Here is a 22,884-nt window from a genome sequence, read left to right on the forward strand (position 1 = left end):
AGTAAGCTCCTTATTAGCAGACAGAGTCATTTGTCCTGGGGCTTGGGGCTATTGGCAGGAAGATGGGTTTGATTTAAGCCATAATCACTATGTTAGGGCACCTGGGTGGCTCAGTCGGTGAAGCATATGACTCTTGATTTTGGCTCAGGTCATGGTCTCACGGTTCATGAGATTGAGCCCCGCCTCGGGCTCTGGGCTAATAAGGTGGAACCTACTTATGATTCTCTCTCTCCCTCTCTCTCTGTCCCTTTCCCCTCTCAAAATAAATAAATAAACTTTTTTTTAAAATGCCATAATCCCTATTGACCTACATCTATTCTTGAAATATTTTCACTGAAATTAAATTTGAAGCCATCTCATGTGTATCTTACATTAGACCTTAAAAAGTATCGCTATATGGGGGGCGCCTGGATGGCTCAGTCGGTTGAACGTCCAGCTCTTGATTTGGGCTCAGGTCATGATCTCACGATTTCGCGGGTTCGAGCCCTACCATTGGGCTCTGTGCTGTCAGCATGGAACCTGCTTAGGATTCTCCCTCTCCCTTGCCCTGCCCCTCCCCTGCTTAAATGTGCAAGCGCACTCTATCTCTCTCTCAAGATAAGTAAATAATTTTTAAAAAGGATTGCTATAGAGGAGTTTTTAAAAGAATATAAAAAGAAAATTTACATTTTAACGTTTAAAACATGGATTAAAAAAATTCATATCCAGAGCAAAATGATTGAATCATCGATGATTGTTATTGTTATTTAACACCGTAGATAGAAATGTCCGGTAGTTGTCTGATTAGAATCTCTTCATGAGACTTTGTAGGTAGAGATAGGCAAAGACACAAATAATGTTCCAAGCGAGGTGTTTATTAAGGAAGGGACAGCGTCATATCCAGTAGGTTTGCAATTTCTTGGAAACTTCGATAAAAAATCACCAAGGAACCATGCAATTGGAAATGCTTCTTAAGTTATTTTCTTGAGATTAAATGTCATATGGACATAATTTGTAGCACAAAGATTCCATATCCTTTTTTTTTTTAATTTAAAAAAATGTTTATTTATTTTTGAGACAGAGTAGGGGAGGGGCAGAGAGAGCAGTAGAGAGAGTCCCAACACAAGACTCAGGGCCTTGAGCTCAGGAACCCTGAGATCATGACCCGAGCCGATATCAAGAGTCGGATGCTTAACCAACTGAGCCACCCAGGGGCCCCAGATTCCATCTTCTTTTGCTAAAGAAATTTCATTTAATTTTCTCTGAAATCATGGCCTTTATGTTGAATTTAACAATAATTTGGGAAAGCTACAAGGTTTATTATAAAGATACATACAAGTTGGGCAGAGTACCATAACAACATAATTTCTTAGTCTTATTTTGGAATTGATAGTAAATCTTAAAAATGACGAGCTTTCTAAAGGTACGCACTAGACAGATCATTCTCTGTTGAAAAATGAAGAGCAATTTCGTAAAAAGAAGGTAGAGCTTGAATCCCATTTCATACAAGTTGAGTTTGGGGAAGAAATGAATGTATTCGAATCAGTAGTTGACCATAGCTTTAAATATGACACAAAGGGTTTAAAAATCTAACTTGTCATTGTTTACAAAATATTGGCAAACTAGAGCTAACGCCTTTGGTGTTATTGTGTAATCTTCTGTTGAAAAATAAACAGTGGAAATAATTGTCGAAACCTCTGGGTTTAGCAAAGCTTGTTGCCGGTTCTTCACATCCTACTAAAAAAGCAGGCTGTGTTTGCATACTAATCACTCTTTGAAAGGAAGCCTGCCTTATTTGCATTGTGCGGGCCCTGAGAAGTCCAATAGTGCGCCTGAGAAAAAAAATGGGGGGATTGTAATTGTTGTTCTCAAAAGGGTTTTTATTCCATTCAAGTGGAAACGCTGAATGCTGGAGAATTAGTGCAGTGTTTGGTGGAAGAAGAGTCCCTTTTGGCCACTGTAATTCGTGTGGTGCGATCCCAGTGAGTCAGGATCCTGACCGCCGGGGTGAGGAAGAAAGTGCCTGGTCTCCCTCAGACACATCCGAGTCCCTGTAGAGATCCCAGATTTCGTGAGACCTCTTCTGGTTTTGCATCCAAAAGAATGAAGTTGCAATTCTGGCAATACGCTCAGTGTTGGAGGTCAGAACTCAACATGAACCAAAAAAATCTGAATCTTAGTAGGTTGTCTTAGGGTTTAGGTGGGAAAGCATGGTACACAACTGAGTAGATGATGTGGTAGTATTTTATTTTTGAGAAAATACGTGATTTAGTTAACATTTTGCAGGAAGCATTTCCGTGCCCACCCCCACTCCCGCCATTTATTTTAAATGATATATTTGAGATAATCTTAATAATAATGGCCTTTGTTTTTGCTTCCGTGTATTTTAAGACTTATTGGCTGAATATGAACATTGAGAATAAACAGTAGAAATGTTCTTAATGTTATTGAAGCTTTCCTTTCCTAAGAGCTCACAGGATGAGAGAGCCGCTGTCAACATGCGTGGCTTCCACCGCGGGAGGACACATGTTCACGAAGCCTTTTTATTTAGCAATAATCGCGCCTTGGATAAACCTCATTGGCTACGATACTGCCACTGCGCAAAGCTCACGAAGCCTTTTTATGATCTTGGAATCCTAGCCACCCTGGCCACAGCTCTGTGAGCCAGTATAGTTTCCAGACCCCCAACACGTACAGTAGTTGGATGGGAGGCATGTCACTTGGTACTGCTCTGATATCCTTTCCGTGGTTTTCACATCTTGCATGGATTTCTACACAGTATACGGTGTTTGCAATTAGACTTGGAATTTTACAAGGGAGGGAATGTGCCATTATCTGTGTACACATGTTTTGACAAAATGATCGTGCATAATCATGGAGACAAAGCCTATTGTTCTAGATTTTGTTAGATATTCGAATGTAGTTAACGGATTTAAAAGGTTGTACACAGATGTTACTAAAAACCAGTTGGCTTAGGTAGACGGATTTGGTTGTTTGATGGTTGAACACAGATCCTTGGGTGATCACCCTTTATGTTTTATTTGAATTACTTCTGAAATAATCACGTGTAAAAAATTGTGTTTAATTTGGGCTTATACGAGTATTCCACAGATGTAGTGTGTATTTGGGGTGTCATTCTAGTATATGTGCTGCCAAAGCGAGCACATTTGGGGTGTCATTCTAAAGAATAGAAGCAGCCAAGGTGTAGTGTGAAAAAGTAGGACCACAGAACTTAGGCTAATAGAAAAAACAAAAACACACCACAGTTTCTGTCATTCAGAAAAGACTCTAGATTGATTTCATAGAAAATTTTCTTTGAAAATAAATATATTAATGAATTGCTTCCCCATAATTTTTGTTGTAGACATAGTTTTTAGAGTTTATACTTAATAATTTAAATTTGAACCCTTTAATAAAATATGAAATGCATTACACATTTATAGGATTGCATAGATTTCATGAGTATGAAAAATTATTTACCGAGAAAAACAGCTGGTATCAAAAACTGCATGATCATCTCAATAAAGGCGGAAAAGCATTTGATAAAATGCAGTGTTCATTCATGATACAAACACTCAACAAACTAGGAGTAGGGAGGACTTCTTCAATCTGACAAAGGGTATCTGTGAAAAACCCAGAGCTAGGATATACAAATGGCTGATAAGCACAGGAAAAGATGCTCCACATTATTACCTGTTGGGGAAATATAAATTAAAACTGCAGTGACTCATTGGTTGGTCATATAGCACTTCACACTCACTACAATGGCTATAATCAAAGAGACAGATAATAACAAGTGTCGCCAATGATGTGAAAATATCGAACCTTCATACATTGCTGGTGGGGAATGGAAATGGATCAGCTTCTCTGGAAAAGAGTCTGGCAGATCTTAAACAGCATTATCATATGACCATCAATTTCATGCCTCCACATGTGAAGGCATACATCTATATAAAAACTCACACCTGCATGTTCATAGCAGCATTAAGAATAGTCAGAACATAGAACCAACCCAAGCATCCATTGGCTGATGAATGGATAAACAAAATGTGGTATGTCCGTACAATGAAATATTGTTCAGAAGTAAAAAGGATGCAGTATCAATATGTGCCCCAACATGCATGAACCTTGAAAACATTGTAAGTGAAAGAAGTGAATCACAAAAGGCCACAGATCGTGTGACTCCATCTGTATGAAATGTGCAGAATAGAAAACTCCATAGACACAGAAAGTGGATTGGTGCTTACCTAAGACTAGGGGATCGGTGGGAGATGGAACATGACTACTAATGGGTGAGGGATTTCTTTTTGGGGTGATGAAGTGTGTCAAAATAGAGTGTGGTGATGGTTGTGTCACTCTGAGCATCTACTAGAAATCATTGAATTGTGTACTTTAAATGGGTTATTTGTATGATATGTGAATTATATTTTGATAAAGCCCCTTCCCCCCACAGCTGGTATAGGCTGTCTTTTGGAAAGAAATAAGCAAACCATAGATATTTTTTCCAGTGGAATCTCTGAAAGCCAGAGTGAAATTACCAAAGACTTAATCTATACCATTTTAGTAAAATTAATTTTAATTATTTTGAAAGACAAAACAGAAGATGGTGTAAAATGCATATCTGTGATACTAACACCATCACCCCACGCATGTGTCGATGATATACCATAGGATCCCATGTATGACAGCCAGAACTGTGCTTTATTCTTTCATAAACTTTTCGTTGCCTAACTAGGATGGAACTCTTTATCTTTTAAAGAAATAGACCCTCTTAAAGACAGCTGCCTGAAAGGGAAGAAGGGGAAGGGTCATAAGAGAGACTTCTGGGGAACTGACAGTATGTTAGTTCTTGAATTAGAAGGTGGGTGCTTGGCTTTTCTCATATTAATTCACTAAGCCATGTATTTCATATTATGCATTATTCTATGTGTATTAATTTCATAATGAAAAGATTTAAATCGGATGTAATTCCTTTCCTTGAGGCATTTGGAGTCAAAGAAAATGTTGAATATGGTATTTAGTAGTGTTTTAATGATGAAAAGCACAGGTTTACACTATAATTATGTTCCACTAAATAGATGAAGTTTCCTTTGGATAACCCACTGTAGTCTGACCTTGAAATTTTATGCCAGTGAAGTTTTGTTTTCATACCTTCTTGAGATTTTATACACCGTAGGCTTGGTTGATTGCAAGGTGTGTGAGCTGAGAGCTGCCAGAGTAGATTTTATCCTTTTGAACAATTCAGAATCATGGTCATTTTTGCCCTCTTGGTAGCAGGTGCAGTGGGAGACCCGAGAGTGTTCAGAAGGGCTTGAACGGTTTCTTCCAGCAAGAGTAGGTAACGGAGAGCAAGAAAGGGCAGAGTTGGCATGTACAGGGGCAAAGCCATCAGTAAACTGCAGGGGTTCACCCTGGTTAGAACATAGGAGAGGAGGGCGGGGGGGTAGGAGTGGGAGACAGAGGGCCCAGACCACGAACAGTCTCAGTAGCTGGGCTAAGGCTTTGGGCGATTTCCAAGGGAGAGAGTACACGGCGAGGGGGTGAGGGGAAGCAACACATCAGGGTCTTAAAGTTAGCGTGAGATTTGTGTATTTATCAAAAGGGGCACAGGGGCTTCTCAAAAGCCTAAACATAGAATTATGGTGTGACCCAGCATTTCCACAACTAGGCATACACCATATACCACCAACAGTTGAAAAGAGGAACTCAAACAGATACGTGTACACCTGTGTTCACAGCAGCCAACAGTCCTGTTATTCACAATCTCAAAAAAGTACAAAGGTAGAAACACCCCAAGTGCCCATCGGCAGATGAGTGGATAAACAAAATGTGGCGCCTGTGTACGGTGGACTGCTAGCCCCGAAAAGAGATGAAGTAGCACACGCTACAATGTGGGTGAACTTTGAAAACATGATGCCGAGGGAGAGAAACCCGACACAAAAGGGCAAATATTGTACGATTCCACTTGTATGACATTTCTAGAATAGGCAGTGTCATAAAGATAGACGGTAGTCCCTGACCTTGACAGACAGTAGAATGAAGAAGCCTGGGGTAGATGGATTTATTGCCTAAATGCATAAAGAACTTCTGTCTGGGGTGATGAAAAAGTTTCAGAAATAGATAGTGGTGTTGTTGGCTCGACACCGAATATAATTAATGCGACTGAGTCATACACTTAAAATGGTGGAAACAGCAAGTTTTAGGTTATATATTTACTGCAGTTAAAAAAAAAAAAAAGAAAGAAAGGGAAAGGGGCACGCACTAGTGAAAGCGGCACTGGGAATTCCTTGGAGGAGTCTAAGCCAGGAAGGGTCAGTGACCGGTGCATGGTGCAGGGGAGGGTCTGGAAGCTGGAAGGAAGGTGCGGAGGGCCAGGAGGAGCAGGCAGGGTGGGCAGAGACCTGCGTCGAGGGAAGGAATGGATCAGGGTGGGAGGGGCTGGCAGCAGTGTGGGCGGTTTGCGCCCCGGGGTGCGTCAGGAGTGTTAGGGTGAGTGAACGACACTGCATCACGTTTGATATCCTCAAGGCAAGGAGATGGGATTTAAGTAAAGGAGATACCATGATTCATTTCTTTAGATACTCCTATACTTCAAACCTTATCTTATGGAAAAAATCCCCCCAATTCCACAAAATCAACAAAGAGTAGGAAAGCCACTATCTGATAAGTAACTGTTATAGTCTCATTGGTGAAAATATATCATCTCCTTCTGTTTACACTCATCTTCATTCATTTGTCCATTCAGTCATCATTCAACGAATATGAGTGCTTGTTCTATTCAAAGCGTTCTGCTCTAAGAGCGACATAATTACAACAGCTACCATTTGCTCTGTGCTTCTGTGAGTAGCAGACTTCGCTCTTGGCATGTGTTTTCCATCAGCCGTTCCAGTGGCTGTATGTGAAGGAGGTAATGTTATCCCCTTCACAGATAAGGATGCCTGCTCGCCGTCTCGGTGAATAGGCACCTTCCACCCATCTTCTGCACCCTGTTTAGACCAATCCTCCCCGGCTAGACACATTCCTCCTATTCCCTGTAACGTACCCATCAACAACTCTTGGTAATTCTACCTCCGTAATATCTCCGTAGTTTGTAAATTTTCTTTGGGCTCCGCTGCCACTGTCTGACTGTTATGTCCCATTGCGTCTCCTGTAGACCAGGGACTCACTCACTCTCCCAGCTCATTTTCCAGATTTCACTGTTGCCCCCCTGATAGGAGCCGTGTCTGGCCTCTGAGCACGCCCCCCGGCCCCCGTCTCAGCAGATGACCTGTCCTCTTGTTCGGCAGAGGGAAGAGAAGCCCTCACAGGAGAATGCTGTCCCCAGCACTCCCGTGCCCACATCCATCTTTGCCTTCCTCATGCTGTGATGGTGCCTGAGGTGACTCTGGTTTTGTCCAAGGCTGATCCTGTGTAGCCGGTTCCTAGGTCACGTCCCCTTCCACTTGCTTAGAGAGTTCACCTTGCCACCTCTCCCCTCTACTGGCTCCTTTTCTCTGTCATCTGAACATGGCCAAGTCTTCCTCAGCCTAAATATACCCTCCCTCACTGCTTGTCCTCTTCAGCTACTATCCAGTCTCTTACTTCGACAGTCAGGCTTCAAGCCCCACCCACCAAGACTGTTCTTGCCAGACTCACTGATGACCTTGCCCTTGCTGAATCCAAGAGAGATGCTTCTCAGTCCCTGACTTACCCAACTTCTTCACAGACTTGACCCAACCTGCACCTGCCTTTGGCTTCCATAGCCCCATATTCTTCTGACTTCCTCTGCTGTCTCTTAAACATTGGTTTTCCCCCAAGGCCCCCCCTGCCCCTCTTCTCTGTTACACCTTCTCTGGGTTATCTTGTCTGATCTTCAGTTGCCATCTCTGTACTGTGCATCAGAATCACCTGTATTTATTAAAATACTGATTTCTGGGCTCCATCCCCAGAGTTTCTGATTCTTTCGGTTTGCAGTGGGGCCCAAGAATGTGTATTTCTAGCATATTCCGAGGGTACGTCTCTAACATGTCCAGAGGCTGCCCATCTGGGCATCATGCTCTGAGCTCCACTGTTGTAATGTAGTCAGGATGGTATAACAAGTGTGATCTGATGAAGTGATGCCTCCTACGCAGGCCTCAGAAGCAGTAGCTGCATGTTGCTTTTAGATTAAAATCCCAACTCCTTAACGTAGCCTACGAGGTCCTTCATAATCAGGCTTCTCTTCCTCTTCCCAACCCCACCCATCTTCTCTTTCGCTTCCAGTCCCAACCCATCAGCTCCAGCCCTAGCTCCCATGGGCTCCGTGTAGCCATGCTGCTTCTACCTCCGTGCCTTGACTCTGGGCTGTTACCTCTGCAGGAAATCTTCATTTTGCCTGGCAAATTCTTACTGATCTTTTTGATTTCCTATTATACATGTGGTTTCTTCTAGGAAAGTCTCCTCTGACCTATTAAGTCTGGATTAGGCACTGCCTCTTTCTGTTTCCATAACCTCTCTGGAGTCTTATCATATGTATTATAATACTCACCAATTCTACTGTAATTGTTTGCAAAACTGTTAGCCTCAACCACCAGGCTGTTCTGAGAAGGGAGATACCACACAATTCTTGGTCATTATTATACTCCTATCGTAACAGAGTGCCCCATACATAGTAGGTGCTCAATAAATATTTTTTGAATGAACGAATGAAGAAAGATTAAGAATGTTTTCAACTGTCTTAAAAGACTACATTGGACTATCTGCATGTTCATATGATGTTTTAAAATGATCAGAGTGCTTTTGTGTAATATTTATTAAAATGCAGCATTTATGATTCAGTGATTTTGTGATATAATACTTTTATAGTATTTATAGATTTACTGCTATTATTTATTCAGAAGAAAATTAGATTGTCTATTCTTTTTTAAAAATTTTTTAATGTTTTGTATTTATTTCTGAGAGAGAAAGCCAGCGTGAGCAGGGGAGCGGCAGAGAGAGAGGGAGATACAGAATCTGAAACAGGCTCCAGGCTCTGAGCTAGCTGTCAGCACAGAGCCCGACGCAGGGCTCGAACCCACGAATCATGAGATCATGACCTGAGCTGAAGTCGGACGCTTAACCGACTGAGCCACCCAGTTGCCCCAGATTGTCTATTCTACTAAATGTAGTCACCGTGCCAGGAAATGGGGATCAAGTATGAGGAAGAGGGCTCTTCCCTCAAGGAGCTCACGGTCTGATGGAGGAGTCAGACATTTTCCATCTCTTTATTATTTCTTCCTCTTTTGTTGTTTTTCACTGGTCTCTAAGGCACTAGCCTAAAATAAAGATGTTCATCATGGTTATTGATAACTCCAGTGTGAACACTCTACTTTTTACTCCTGTAGGACCCTTAATTGCATTAGTCATTAGTTTGCTTGTAACCATGAAAGTTTATTTTAATCCTAGTAAATCCTAGTACTTTTAATATTTATCCTTTCTTCCTGTTAATGTTTAGGTTGTGTGCATTACATCCTCATGAGTATAGTTGAAATAGTCTTTTTTGGATATTCTTGAAAAGACTACCGAGTAAGAGCATGCCAGGATTACCCCCGGCACAATAAAAAATACCTAGCACCTGAAAATGGCGATCTGTCACCCAGGACAGGAGAAGCACTCGTGTCTTCTGTTTACATCTTCCTTGATGAGAGTAGATTCTCCTTTCACTTTGTGAACTGTTACTTAGGGTAGCAGAGGACAGAGAATCACCCCTCCCCTGTACCTAATAGCTAGCTTCACCGTCGTAGTAGGATACTACCTGATGCTCTCCCCGCTCCCCCATGTACCATTTTGACAGTTTAAAGTTTACTATCCATTCTTTGTGTATAGAGAAAAATGTAACTGGTATGCTTTCCAGGATTTCATAATCTTTCATTCACGAGTTGCTGAGAAAGGTGTTCGTTTGTTTTTGGTCCGGTTAATCATACAGCAGTGCACAGTACATATTGTTGAATTTCAGAGCCGGGCTCAGATGAATGTAAAATGTATTTCCTGGCATGTGATACTTACTCATCGATCTTAAATAAAATGTTAGTTACAGAATGTTGTGGTGATTAATATGCAGATGGTTAAATAATTCTTAGATGGCATGTATCCTGTTTGGCAAACATTGCCCTGCTTTTCTAGAACAGTGGTGAGAATTTGGTAGGACAGCTCTTTCACTAGAAGAAGAAATCTTCACCGAAGATCTTGAGCAATGTGGAACTGCTCTAAAGAGCTTGTGGATTTTCTTCCAGAATACTTTGTAAAGAGATGCATTTGACCCTATCCTTCCTGTAATTACTTAGGGAGCCATGAAGGATGGTTAACCCCTGGGGAATTAAGGAATTTGAAGGATCTTTGAAAGTTCATCTTATTTAAGTTATTTCTTTAATGCAAAATTCCCAAGCATTTCAGATAAGAATCCTCTTTAAAAATAAGACATTTTAGACATGTAGATGAAGGTCAAAGATCAAAGGTTATTTGAATTATAATGAAATTAGTTGACTCCCATTAGGTGCTCGTTATTTTTTTTAGAGTGAGCTTAATATTTAATAAAGAAAACGGTGAAGTTTTATGTCCCTTTTCAGAGATGCTTATTTAGTGATATGGGCTGTATTCAGCCTGTAATAGGATATTTCTCCCAGAGAGGTGCATAACTTATTTTGATTGGAAATGGGGATGCAGTTTTTTTCAGATGTTTGGACATGATACAAACCTTTATGTCATCTGCAGTGCCCAGTAAGCTCCCACTCGACTCCGTTTCATTCCAGTCTCCCTCATCAGAGGCACACATTCATTCCTGCAAACTGTGTGTATTTATACCTTCAACTGAGAGGCAAGCTGCAAAGGATTTAAAGATTTAAATAGATGTTACTGAATTGAATTGTAGAAAGCATTCCAGCTGGGAGTGCGTGTGCAAAGGTTTGGTGGCAGGGAGTAAACAAGAACGGAAGGTCTTGAAGGTTAAGCTGTGGGTGGTCTCGTTCATCTGCTGGGGAAGCTGGGGGGGGTCACTGCAGGCGGGAGAGCCTGGGAATGCAGTGATGGGGGCGTGTTTCAGAGAGATGGACTTGTTGCCCTTCTCCTGGAAGTTGGGAGAGATGATGGCTGAGTAGGGAGGGGTAGAACGAGGGATTAGGAGGTTGATAGGAGTTTCTTTTACATTATTTATTTATTTAAGTATAGTTGACATATGATGTTACATTAGTTTCAGGTGAGCAACATAGTGATTGGACACGTTTGTACCTGATGCTGTGTTCACTACAAAAGTAGCTACCAGCTGCCACCGCACACCGCTGTTCTAGTACCATCGACTGTATGCCCTACCCGGTACCTTTTATCTTCCTAAATAAGTCATCCCGTAACTGGAAGCTTATATCTCCCTCTCCCTTTCACTCATTTCCCTCCCTCCCCCAACGATCACCCCTTTGACAGCCATCAGTTTGTTCTCTGTTTTTATTGGTCTGTTTCTGCTTTTTGTTTGCTTATTCGTTTTTTATTTTTTTAGATTCCACATATAAATAATATCATGTGACATTTGTCTTTCTCTGTCTGACTTATTTCACTTAGCATAATACTCTCTAGGTCCATCCATATCAGGAATGGCAAGGTTTCATTTTTTTATAGCTAATATTCCATATATTATATATATATGTGTGTGTGTATATATATCTTTATCCATTCATCTACGGATGGACACCTCGGTTGCTTCCATATTTTGGCTACTGTAAGCAACACTAGATATAGCGTTATATAGTATATATATAGTGATATATAGTGTATAGGGGTACACATATCTTTTCAAATGAGTGTTTTTGTTTTCTTTGGGTAAATACTCAGTAGTGGAATTAATTAGATCACATAGTATTTCTGTCTTTAATTTTTTGAGGGGATCCCATACTGTTTTCCACAGTGGCGGCATCAACTTTTATTCCTACCAACAGAGCAGAGGATTTCTTTTGCTCCACATCCTCACAAACACACTTGTTATTTCTTGATTTGCTTGTTTGTTTGCTTTGCTTTGACTCTAGCCATCTGACAGATGTGAGGTGATACCTCATTGTGGTTTTGATTTGCATTTCCCTGACAATTAATGATATTGAACATCTTTTCGTGTGTCCGTTAGCCATCTATATGTCCACATTGGAAAAATGTCTATTCATGTCCTCTGTCCATTTTTAATTGCATTATTTTTTTTTTCCTGATGTTGAGTTGTTGAATTTGAGTTTTGGTTGTGTGAATTAAAGGAAAGGATTGTGTAAGAGACACTGCAGTGGGAAGATTGATGAACTCGGGCCCTGACTTGGACATGGACAAGAGGGAAGAGTGGCCATGATTTAGGTTTCAGTGGTGATTGATGTGAGGAACAAAACCAAAGGAAAAATTAATTTTCCTTACTGCCCACAGTACATTGACAAGTCCTTGAAACAGGCAGGATGACCTTCTTCCGGGAGCTCAGTTGTCGCAGTGTTGACACTTTGCTAAGGTCAAAAGGCAGTCTTAGCCAGACCCTTCTCCCCCCAACCCCAGGATCCTTTAAGTCTACTTTAACATATAAAAATTCCTTTGGAGGCTAGTAGCCAAAATCTATAAGGAACTCACCAAACTCCAACACCCAAAAAACAAACAATCCAGTGAAGAAATGGGCAAAAGATATGAACAAACACTTCTCCAGAGAGGACATCCAGATGGCCAACAGACACATGAAACGATGCTCAGCATCCCTCCTCATCAGGGAAATACAAATCAAAACCACACAGAGATACCACCTCACACAAGTCAGAGTGGCTAAAATGAACAAATCAGAAAACTCTAGATGCTGGCGAGGATGTGGAGAAATGGGCACCCTCCTACACTGTTGGTGGGAATGTAAACTGGTGCAGACCCTCTGGAAAACAGTGTGGAGATTACTCAAAAAATTAACGATAGAACTCCCCTGTGACCCAGAAATAGCACTGCTAGGAATTTACCCAAGGGATATAGAAATGCTGATGCATAGGGGGACATGTACTCCAATGTTCATAGCAGCACTCTCAACAATAGCCAAAACATGGAAAGAGCCTAAGTGTCCGTCAATGGACAAATGGATCAAGAAGATGTGGTTCATCTATACAATGGAATACTACGTGGCAATGAGAAAGAATGAAATCTGGCCATGTGTAACAACATGGATGGAACTTGGTGTTATGCCGAGTGAAATAAGTCAGGCAGAGAAGGACAGCTACCATATGTTTGCATGTATAGGAGGATTAGGAGGAACTCAATGGAGGACTGTGGGGGAGGAGAAGGGGGAAATAGTGGGGGAGAGGGAGGGAGGCAAACCATGAGAGACTCTTGAATGCTGAGAACAAACTGAGGACTGATGGGTGCTGGAGGGGAAGGGAAGGGGGGTGATGGGCATGGAGGAGGGCACTTGTGGGGATGAGCACTGGGTGTTATATGGAAACCAGCTTGACAATTAACTATTAAAAGTTTTTTTAAACTCCTTTGGAAACTTCTTTTATCTTTATTCTCCTCCCTCCCCGCTCCCCCCAACACACACACCAAGGTACAGGTTGGCAATCATCTTCTAAGCATATGGTTCCCTAATATACATCTGAAGGATCTCATGACTGAGTTTTTGCTAAACTCTTATTACTCAGGTAATAAAATACCTTTTCCTGAGAGCAGCTAGCCCCTCAAGGTCCCAGAAACCTTGTTTCCAAAATACCTTAGAGACTTATGGTATCCCTAACCCACTCCCAAACCAAAGATATATAATCTTTCACTGTTCCCAACCCCAGTGCAGCTCTTTCTGCCTAAGGCCCTGTCCCATGCTTTAATAAAAACACCTTTCTGCACCAAAAATATCTCAAGAGTTCTTTCTTGGCCATCGGCTCTGAACCCGAACCCTTTAAACCACATCACTGATGATTTAGGGTAACAGGAAGAAAGAATGGTACTAGCAACGGAAGGGAGGAGAGGAAGAGGAGACTGTATTGTTTCAGAAAGTGATAGTTTGGCTTGAAGCAAGGTGACCCAGAGGTTAAGTGGACTGTCTAGGGAGAAAAGCCAAACAGACAGATGGACATACAGGCCTGGGATTCTTATGAAGTCACAGACACAGATCTACAGTCCTTTATTTTTTTTATTATTTTTTTTTTTTACAAATAGTTTATTGTCAAATTAGTTTCCACATTAACACTCAGTGCTCATCCCCAAAGTGCCCTCCTCCATGCCCATCCCCCCCTCCCCCCCACATCCATCAGTCCTCAGTTTTTGTCAGCATTCAAGAGTCTCTCATGTTTGCCTCTCTCCCTTTCCCCCACCATTTCCGCCCTTCTTCTCCCCCTTGGTCCTCCGTCAAGTTCCTCCTAATCCTCCTATACGTGCAAACATATGATATTTGTCCTTCTCTGCCTGACTTATTTCGCTCAGCATAACACCCTCAGGGTCCATCCATGTGGCTACACATGGCCAGATTTCATTGTTTCTCATTGCCATGTAGTATTCCATGGTATAGATGAACCACATCTTCTTGATCCATTCATCCATTGATGGACACTTAGGCTCTTTCCATGTTTTAGCTATTGTGGAGAGTGCTGCTATGAACATTGGGGTACATGTGCTCCTATGCCTCAGCATTTCTGTATCCCTTGGGTAAATTCCTAGCAGTGCTATTGCTGGGTCATAGGGGAGTTCTATTGTTAGTTTCCTGAGGAACCTCCACACTGTTTTCCAGAGGGGCTGTACCAGTTTACATTCCCACCAACAGTGTAGGAGGGTGCCCGTTTCTCCACATCCTCGCCAGCATCTAGAGTTCTCTGATTTGCTCATTTTAGCCACTCTGACTGGAGTGAGGTGGTATCTCAGTGTGGTTTTGATTTGTATTTCCCTGATGAGGAGGGATGCTGAGCATCGTTTCATGTGGCTGTTGGCCATCAGATCTACAGTCCTTTAAATAGGAGATGGGTTTCTGAGGGTAAGCCCCCTTAGAGAGAGAAGCGCAGAAGACCAAGGACAGAGCCTAGCCACACACCCACGTTCTGGGGATGCACGCATTTTATATATAATGTTTACTAAAAATGGCTACTGAGTCATTTAAGCAAATCATATGTTTTGTGTATATTTCCAAAAGAGTAAAACCACAGAGCCGTCATTTTAATATCATGCTCCTGGCTTAGAGTTTTAGTCTCTTTTTTATCCGTTCACTTTGGCTTCATTCAGATGAAGAAATTTGTTTTCAGTACAAACCAATTTCTTGTTGGGACTTTAATATTTTAGCGCTGGTGGCAAATAACATGGCTGATGGATGAGAGATTTTTTTAGCTTTAGTTGATTTCAGATACCCTAACGTGAATGAAAGTCTTTTCCAGGATACTGAAAGGGTGCTGCAAATAAGATTTTTGGACAGCTACAAAAATGTTCTTGAGAAATAATGAAAATGAACAAAAATTCTGATTTTTTCCCCCTAAATGTAAAGAAGACAGAGTCTATATACTGCTTCAGACTGGTGACCTTAGACAAGTTTTTTAAAATATTTGAAGAATTAAGAAAGCTTTAAATTTTTTTAATGTTTATTTTTGAGAGAGAGGGAGAGAGAGCGCAAGCGGGGGAGGGGCAGAGAGACAGGGAGACACAGAATGTGAGGCCGACTCCAGGCTCTGAGCTGTCAGCACAGAGCCTCATGTGGGGCTCAAACTCATGAACTGTAAGATCATGACCTGAGCCAAATCCAGTGCTTAACTGACTCCAGGTACCCTGAATTTAAAAAACAAATTAAAAATCAAGCATGCAGGGGTGCCTGGGTGGCTCAGTCAGTTAAACATCAGACTCTTGGTTTAGGCTCAGATCATAGTTTGTGGGTTTGAGCCCTGCATTAGGCTCCATGCTGATAGTGCGGAGCCTACTTGGGATTCTCTCTCTCTCTCTGTCTCTCTCTGCCTCTCCTCCACTCACTCTGTCTGTCTCTGTCTCTCTCTCTGTCTCAAAATAAATAAACTTAAAAAGAAAATCACACGTGTGTATGTGAGCCCAGAGAAGAAGGCCAACATCCCTGGAGGTTTGCTATGAACAGTTTGTATCAGACCTCAGATCTTTCTTCTGCAAGACTTCTAGACTGCACATGGAGTCTCTATTGGGTTGTCATGGTCATGTGGAGGAGTGGAAGTTAGGTGCGAGGAATTAGTCCAGTGACCACACCCGTCAGCAGCTTGGAGGGGATGTCCTGCTCTGTCCCGCGTTGGCAGGATTTTCTTATTCATCTTTTTAATCAGCATTTGACATGGCAGTACTGCGCAGGTAGCGCGGACCATGACCTGGAGATAAATGATGGCTAATAGGATCAGGGTCCAGTAGCTCAACGGGCTAGATTAAAGAGCCAAATTTAGGGTGATGAACTTTAAGGAATCTCTTATTCACTTATTCACACTTGGGTCCCAGGAGATGTTTCAAAATTCTCTTCTCTCCTTCCCTACCCGCTTTTTACAACCTTTAGCAGAGCTGATTATCCTCTGTTCCATTAACAGCATAGACTTAACTCCGTCGGAGTACTTTTCACCTTATTTACTGGTCAGTCTCCCCTTCTATGGCATGAGCAGTCTGAGGACAGGGACCGTCATATGGTATCTCCTCAGCTGGCTACCAGTGGAACACATCAGATAACTGATTGAATATGTAAGCTAGAACTTAGTGGCAGCACTTTGAAAAAGCCTTCGTCACTTCCCTCGGGGTCCATAATGCAATGCGATCAGTGGAGCATTATACTTGGTCAGATTCTTACCAGCCCTGAATGTTAATGGTTATGAACTGGCTGCATTCACTAGGCGACCCTTTGTTATTACATTTTCACTAGTGAATGATCTGAAATGTAAAACCAACAAAATGAGCAGAGATGTCAGGGATCTTAGGGATTATTATGCTTATCTAACTTATTTTACAGATGAAGAAGTGAGGATAAGACACCTGGCCAGATTGGTACAGTTCTTGGCTAGAATAGACTCTGGGACTTTTTTTTTTTAACTAGTTTCTTGGCTTTTATTTATTTTTTTTACAAATATTTTATTGTCAAGTTGGTTTCCACATAACACCCAGTGCTCATCCCCACAAGTGCCCTCCTCCATGCCCATCTCCTCCTTCCCCCCCCACACCCATCAGTCCTCAGTTTGTTTTCAGCATTCAAGGGTCTCTCATGGTTTGCCTCCCTCCCTCTCCCCACTATTGCCCCTCTTCTTCTCCCCCATGGTCCTCAGTTAAGTTCCTCCTAATCCTCCTAGATGCTCAGCATCCCTCCTCATCAGGGAAATACAAATCAAAACCACACTGAGATACCACCTCACGCCGGTCAGAGTGGCTAAAATGAGCAAATCAGAGGACTCTAGATGCTGGCGAGGATGTGGAGAAACGGGCACCCTCCTCCACTGTTGGGAATGGAAACTGGTGCAGCCCTTCTAGAATAGACTCTGGGACTTTTAACTTGCAATTTCACTCTCAGTATGAGTAGTTTTCTAGTTCATGATTTCCTTTGCTGCTGCTGCTTCACTGTGTTGATTGCCCCCAGACTGGGTGCACAGCTGCCCCCCCCCTCCCCCCCGGGACGACCCTTCATTGCTCTTCTGGTCTGAATCCAGGTTTTGGAACTTCATACATTTTTTGGTTCTTCTTTGTTTACCACCTAACTTCGTTTGATAAATTTTCAAGTAATTTCCTCAGAAAGGGTGCATGAAAGGTAAACTTTCTGTATTGTCAACCCATCCATTTCTAACAACATCTATTCTGCCCATGCATGTCTGATAATGTCTGTCTTCTGTCCCATGGGTTACAGGGTTGACCAGATAGGACCCATATAGACCGAAAATAATTTCCCCATAAGAACCAGAAGGCATTTGTCATTGTCTTTTAGGCTGCATGATTCTCATGAGAAGTTCTCATGCAAGTCTAAGTTCCATTCTCCATAAATGTCTTCATTTTTTTCCTCTGGAAACTTCTGGGACCTTCTCTTCATCCTTGTTGTTCTGAACATTCTGATACAATGTATCTAAGTGTGGATCTTTGGAATTCATTTTCCATGATTACTGGATGGGTCAATGTGATGAGAAGACTTAACATCCTTTATTTTTGGGAAATCCTCTTGTATTCGAATTATTAGGTTCAGAAAGTTAGCCCTCAGAGATAGGATGGTGGGGAAGAGGAGAAGGCAGTCCAGTTTGTGATTCTTCATTAGTCCCCACTGACGTCAGCCCTGCATCTCAGGCTCCCTAGTCTCAGAGTGCCTGGCAGTCATGTTCGTGGGTGTCTGCAGGCAAGTCTGCTCCTTCCTCGACTGTGAGTTCCCCCAAAGTATATCTTCTGCTGGACTTCCTTTGCCCTGCTTCTTAGGCACCATTTTCTACCTGCTTTTGTAGGGATCTGTTCTAACCCTTGTTTGTTGAGGGCTCCCTTCCCATTGTCTGTTCCTGTGCTTTCGTGTTCCTGCCATCCCTTTATTTTCACGTTGTCCCTTTATTATAAGGGATATTATAATGTCCCATTGCAACAGAGGAGACCTGAGTGGAAGGAGAAATGGTTTTCTTCTACATTTCTTCACTGGGGATACTGGGCATTTTCTCCAATGATGACCTACCATTTCTCTTTATTTGGGAAGGGAGGGCTCATAGTTCTGTGCTTCTGTCTTCTGTCATGCAGAGTTAGAAGGGCTCAGATGTGGAGTTGGAGCTCAGGCTTCATAGGGCTGTCCTGTGGCCCTTCCTCAGTCCCTAAAGTTGGGAACCTGGTCTTATTTATCTTGGTATACAGCCTGGAGCTTGGCGCATATAGCCAACACTGTGTTAAAGTCTGCTGAATTATAATAGATGTGCAAGTTGAATTGTTCTGTTCAGGAATGATAAAGTAAGCTCTTTTTGTTCAACTTTGGTCTGACCTTAAGTAGAACAAATAGTAAATTGTGCCCTCACCCCCAACCCCTAGACTCTATAAGCATTAAAAGGATGTGTGAAAAATAATATGATTTTATGGTGAATTTGATACCCACCCACCTAATTTTGGATTAGAAGAATTGCTGGCTTTAGTGATTTCATTTTCCATATCATAGCTGAGAAGTAGCTCTTCCAAGTATACTTCTTTTAATTGCCTGGTTTTTCCTTGCAATTAGAAAGCTGCTAGAACTTGACACTCCATTTTAATGGAAGCTAAGCTGAATTTTAACTAACGTAAGAATCTTGTGGTGGCATAAACTAATGTTTACAACAGCATTTTATATACTGTAAAGTGCCATCCACTTTGAGTTTTTGTTGATATTATAATGTGAGAACTGCCAGAATTATTTTTTAGGCTGTGCTATTTTGAGCAGGGATTAAGGCACTAGTTAGCACACTGCTGACATCTATTTTTGTGCTTTACATGGAGAAAGGATGATTTTGTAACATGTAGTTGTGAACCTTACTTCGCAATGGTGGAGATGGAACAGATCGGCGTGGCGTGTGATTGTTTTCTGATTTATTTGACCAGTGTAGACCCGTCCTTAGGGAAATGCAGAGGCCTGAAGCTGCGGAGAATGTCTTTGGACATCTCTCAAATATAAATGTAATATGGCCCCAGAGGCAAAAATCTACTGACCCCTATCTGGTTCTGTTTGGCTGGTTCTGTTGAAGTAATCAATCAGCCTTTCCTGACAGCCAGAAGGGCCCAGACCCTGAGTTCTCATTGAACACGAGACCTGCGCTTTCTTTGTGCAAGTCAAGACTCCCGGTGCCATTTGGACTTGACAGCCTACCACTCCCCTTCTAAACTCTGTCCACTCTTCTAATATTAAAAAGAAATCATTATACACTAAATCAACGTGGTAGACAAAAAGGGAATATAATTAATTACAATCTCTGCTTATAGCTTTAAATTTACTCCCAAGTTTTTTCTATGTTTGTACACTTTGCATGGTTGTAAGAAGTGAGCACATAACGTTCTACATTTCCTACCGAACGTTGTGTTATATAGAAACTGCACTTCTCCAAAGAGGACATCCAGATGGCCAACAGACACATGAAACGGTGCTCAGCATCCCTTCTCATCAGGGAAATACAAATCAAAACGACACTGAGATACCACCTCACGCCAGTCAGAGTGGCTAAAATGAGCAAATCAGAGAACGCGAGATGCTGGTGAGGATGTGGAGAAACGGGCACCCTCCTGCACTGTTGGTGGGAATGTAAACTGGTGCAGCCCCTCTGGAAAACAGTGTGGAGGTTCCTCAGGAAACTAACAATAGAACTCCCCTAGGACCCAGCAATTGCACTGCTAGGAATTTACCCAAGGGATATAGAAATGCTGAGGCATAGGAGCACATGTACCCCAATGTTCATAGCAGCACTCTCAACAATAGCCAAAACATGGCAAGAGCCTAAGTGTCCATCAACGGACGAATGGATCAAGAAGATGTGGTTTATCTATACCATGGAATACTACATGGCAATGAGAAACAATGAAATCTGGCCATGTGTAGCAACATGGATGGACCTTGAGGGTGTTATGCTGAGCAAAATAAGTCAGGCAGAGGACAGCTACCATATGTTTGCATGTATAGGAGGATTAGGAGGAACTTGACGGAGGAACAAGGGGGAGAAGAAGAGAGGAAATGGTGGGGGAGAGGGAGGGAGGCAAACCATGAGAGACTCTTGAATGCTGACAAAAACTGAGGACTGATGGATGTGGGGGGCGAGGGGGGATGGGAATGGAGAGGGGCACTTGTGGGGATGAGCACTGGGTGTTATATGGAAACCAACTTGACAATAAACTATTTGTAAAAAAAAAAAAAAAGAAAGAAATTGCACTTATGCAGTGGATGTGCTTTTTTTAATGTAGTAAGAACACTTAACATGAGATCTACTCTCAACAAAGATATGCATTAATGACGGGCACAGTGTTGTACAGCAGATCTCTGGAATTACTCATCTTGCATAACTGAAACTTCACCGGTCATATTTTTAACAGTAATAAAGAATTCAGAGCCTTGATATATCATGATAGACTCAACCTTTCCCTCACTGCTATGTATTGGTGTTTCTAATTGTTTATTGTCATAACCAGTATTGACATAGGTGTCATCATAAAAAAGACTGTTCTGCTTCTGGTTTATTGCCTTAGAATGTATCCTTAAAGTAGGAGCATCATGTTTTATGGTTTTTATGTCATCTTTATGCAGATATTTTGGTCTCCAGAATGACAGGGACATGTAATTGTTTTCTTCTTCATTTCTTCATTGTGGAGCCTGGACATCTTCTCCGATAATGATTTACCATTTCTCTTTATTTTGGAAGAGAGGGCTCATAGTTCTGTGCTTTTAGATGAATTTGTTAATTGTATGGAAAGAGTTTGAATGTGGGAAATGAGTGTCCTGATGAGTTAATATACAGGTAGATTGTGAAATACATACCACAGTCAAGCTAATTCACAGATCCATCACCTCACATGGTTATTTATTTGGTTGTGAAAACATGTAAGAGCTACCCTCTTAGCAGGGTGCCTGGGTGGCTCAGTCAGTTAAGCAGCCAACTTCGGCTCAGGTCGTGATCTCACAGTTCGTGAGTTCAAGCCCTGCATCGGGCTCTGTGCTGACAGCTCAGAGCCTGGAAACTGCTTTGTATTCTGTGTCTCCCTCTCTCTTTCTCTCTCTGCTCATCCCCTGGTTGTGCGCGCTCTCTCTCTCTCTCTCAAAAATGAATAAAAAGGCTTAAAAAAAAAAAGATCTACCCCCTTAGCAAATTTCAGTTACACAGCATCTTTTAAGGACAGCTCCTCATTTCTAGCCTTCATCATCACACAGTGTGTTTCTCGAATAGATTCCTCCAACCGGATTGCAGACGTTACTGGTAAGGGTAACACAGGTCAAGTTTTACAAACTCTATGGTCAGGATTATTTTATCAGCCCGATTTCTAATCCTAAAAGGCCTTCTCTCTCAAGGGAAAGACACAGGACAGGTCCTGCCGGGTAGTAAGTGGCCATAGAGGCTGGAGTTGGATATCAGAAGGAGAGGTGGGGGCAGCAAATTAGTCCTGTTCCACACCTTTCTTGGGTCTTCTCCTGTTTATGCAGAAGGTAATCAGAAGAAAAAGGGTAATTGCTGTATTGGGCTGTGGGTGGTAAAGAACAATGTCTTGGTCGCGGAAACGATTATTTTGAGAAAATTGCTATTCAGAATTAAAAGGCTACTTTATTTCCACTGAAGTCAAACATAAAAACCAGTGATAATTAAAACGAAGGAACATTAATTATTGCATAGTGTATTAATTCACCACAAAAGTAGATTTATAGGTGTTGTCATGTCTTCTTGGTTTTTAGGGGGTGGATTTTCTAAAGAGAAGTTAATGAGGCCGTGTCAAATGGTCATAGGAAGACTGGATTTGCATTCTTTGCTAAAATTACTGTTGGAACATTGCCCATTATTTCCAATTGTCTTTCCGTAAAGATCCAAGTGATAAAGTCATCAGAGTTCGCGGCTAGGAAAAAGTATTTTTTTCTGAAAAATATGATTTATTTTATTAAATAATAAGATATATGTAAACATGTAAGCCTCTCTCTCTCTTTCTTTCTGGCTAGAAGATAAATGGCAAATAAATGAATGAGTCAAAAGGGAGTTAAGACATAAAGGAATTATTTAGGGCTGCTCATTCCTGGAATGTCTCTCATAAGAACCATAATTAAATTAAGTAATAAGAAAGTTATCCCATCAAAGATTATTTTCATGTCTAAAGCAATATATTTTGGTTGTAGCTAATTGAGGATTCGGTTTTAAACAGTATAGCTTTGTGGGTATTCGGTTGTTTTCTTATGAGGACTTGAACAATTATTCTTTTCTTGTGAAGACTCTTTGCTCCTTCTAGATCCTTTCCAGTGTTTCGCTAAGAGGTGGGTGGGCCTGCCTAACCTTGGCCCGCACGTCACAGAGAAGGAAGGGCCAGTTT

General features: G+C 41.7%; 1 protein-coding gene and 1 pseudogene across 17 annotated transcripts in view; one reads left to right on the forward strand and one right to left on the reverse strand.

Moving 5' to 3' along the window:
• The window catches only part of NCAM1 (neural cell adhesion molecule 1), a 309,548-nt gene that overhangs the window by 17,570 nt on the left and 269,094 nt on the right, over positions 1 to 22,884 (forward strand). The window lies entirely within an intron of this gene.
• LOC120229932 lies at positions 2,390 to 2,587 on the reverse strand (annotated as a pseudogene).

This window comes from Hyaena hyaena, unplaced genomic scaffold (assembly GCF_003009895.1).
Source record: "Hyaena hyaena isolate Hyena2069 unplaced genomic scaffold, ASM300989v1 scaffold_36, whole genome shotgun sequence".
In the NCBI taxonomy this organism is placed as follows: domain Eukaryota; kingdom Metazoa; phylum Chordata; class Mammalia; order Carnivora; family Hyaenidae; genus Hyaena; species Hyaena hyaena.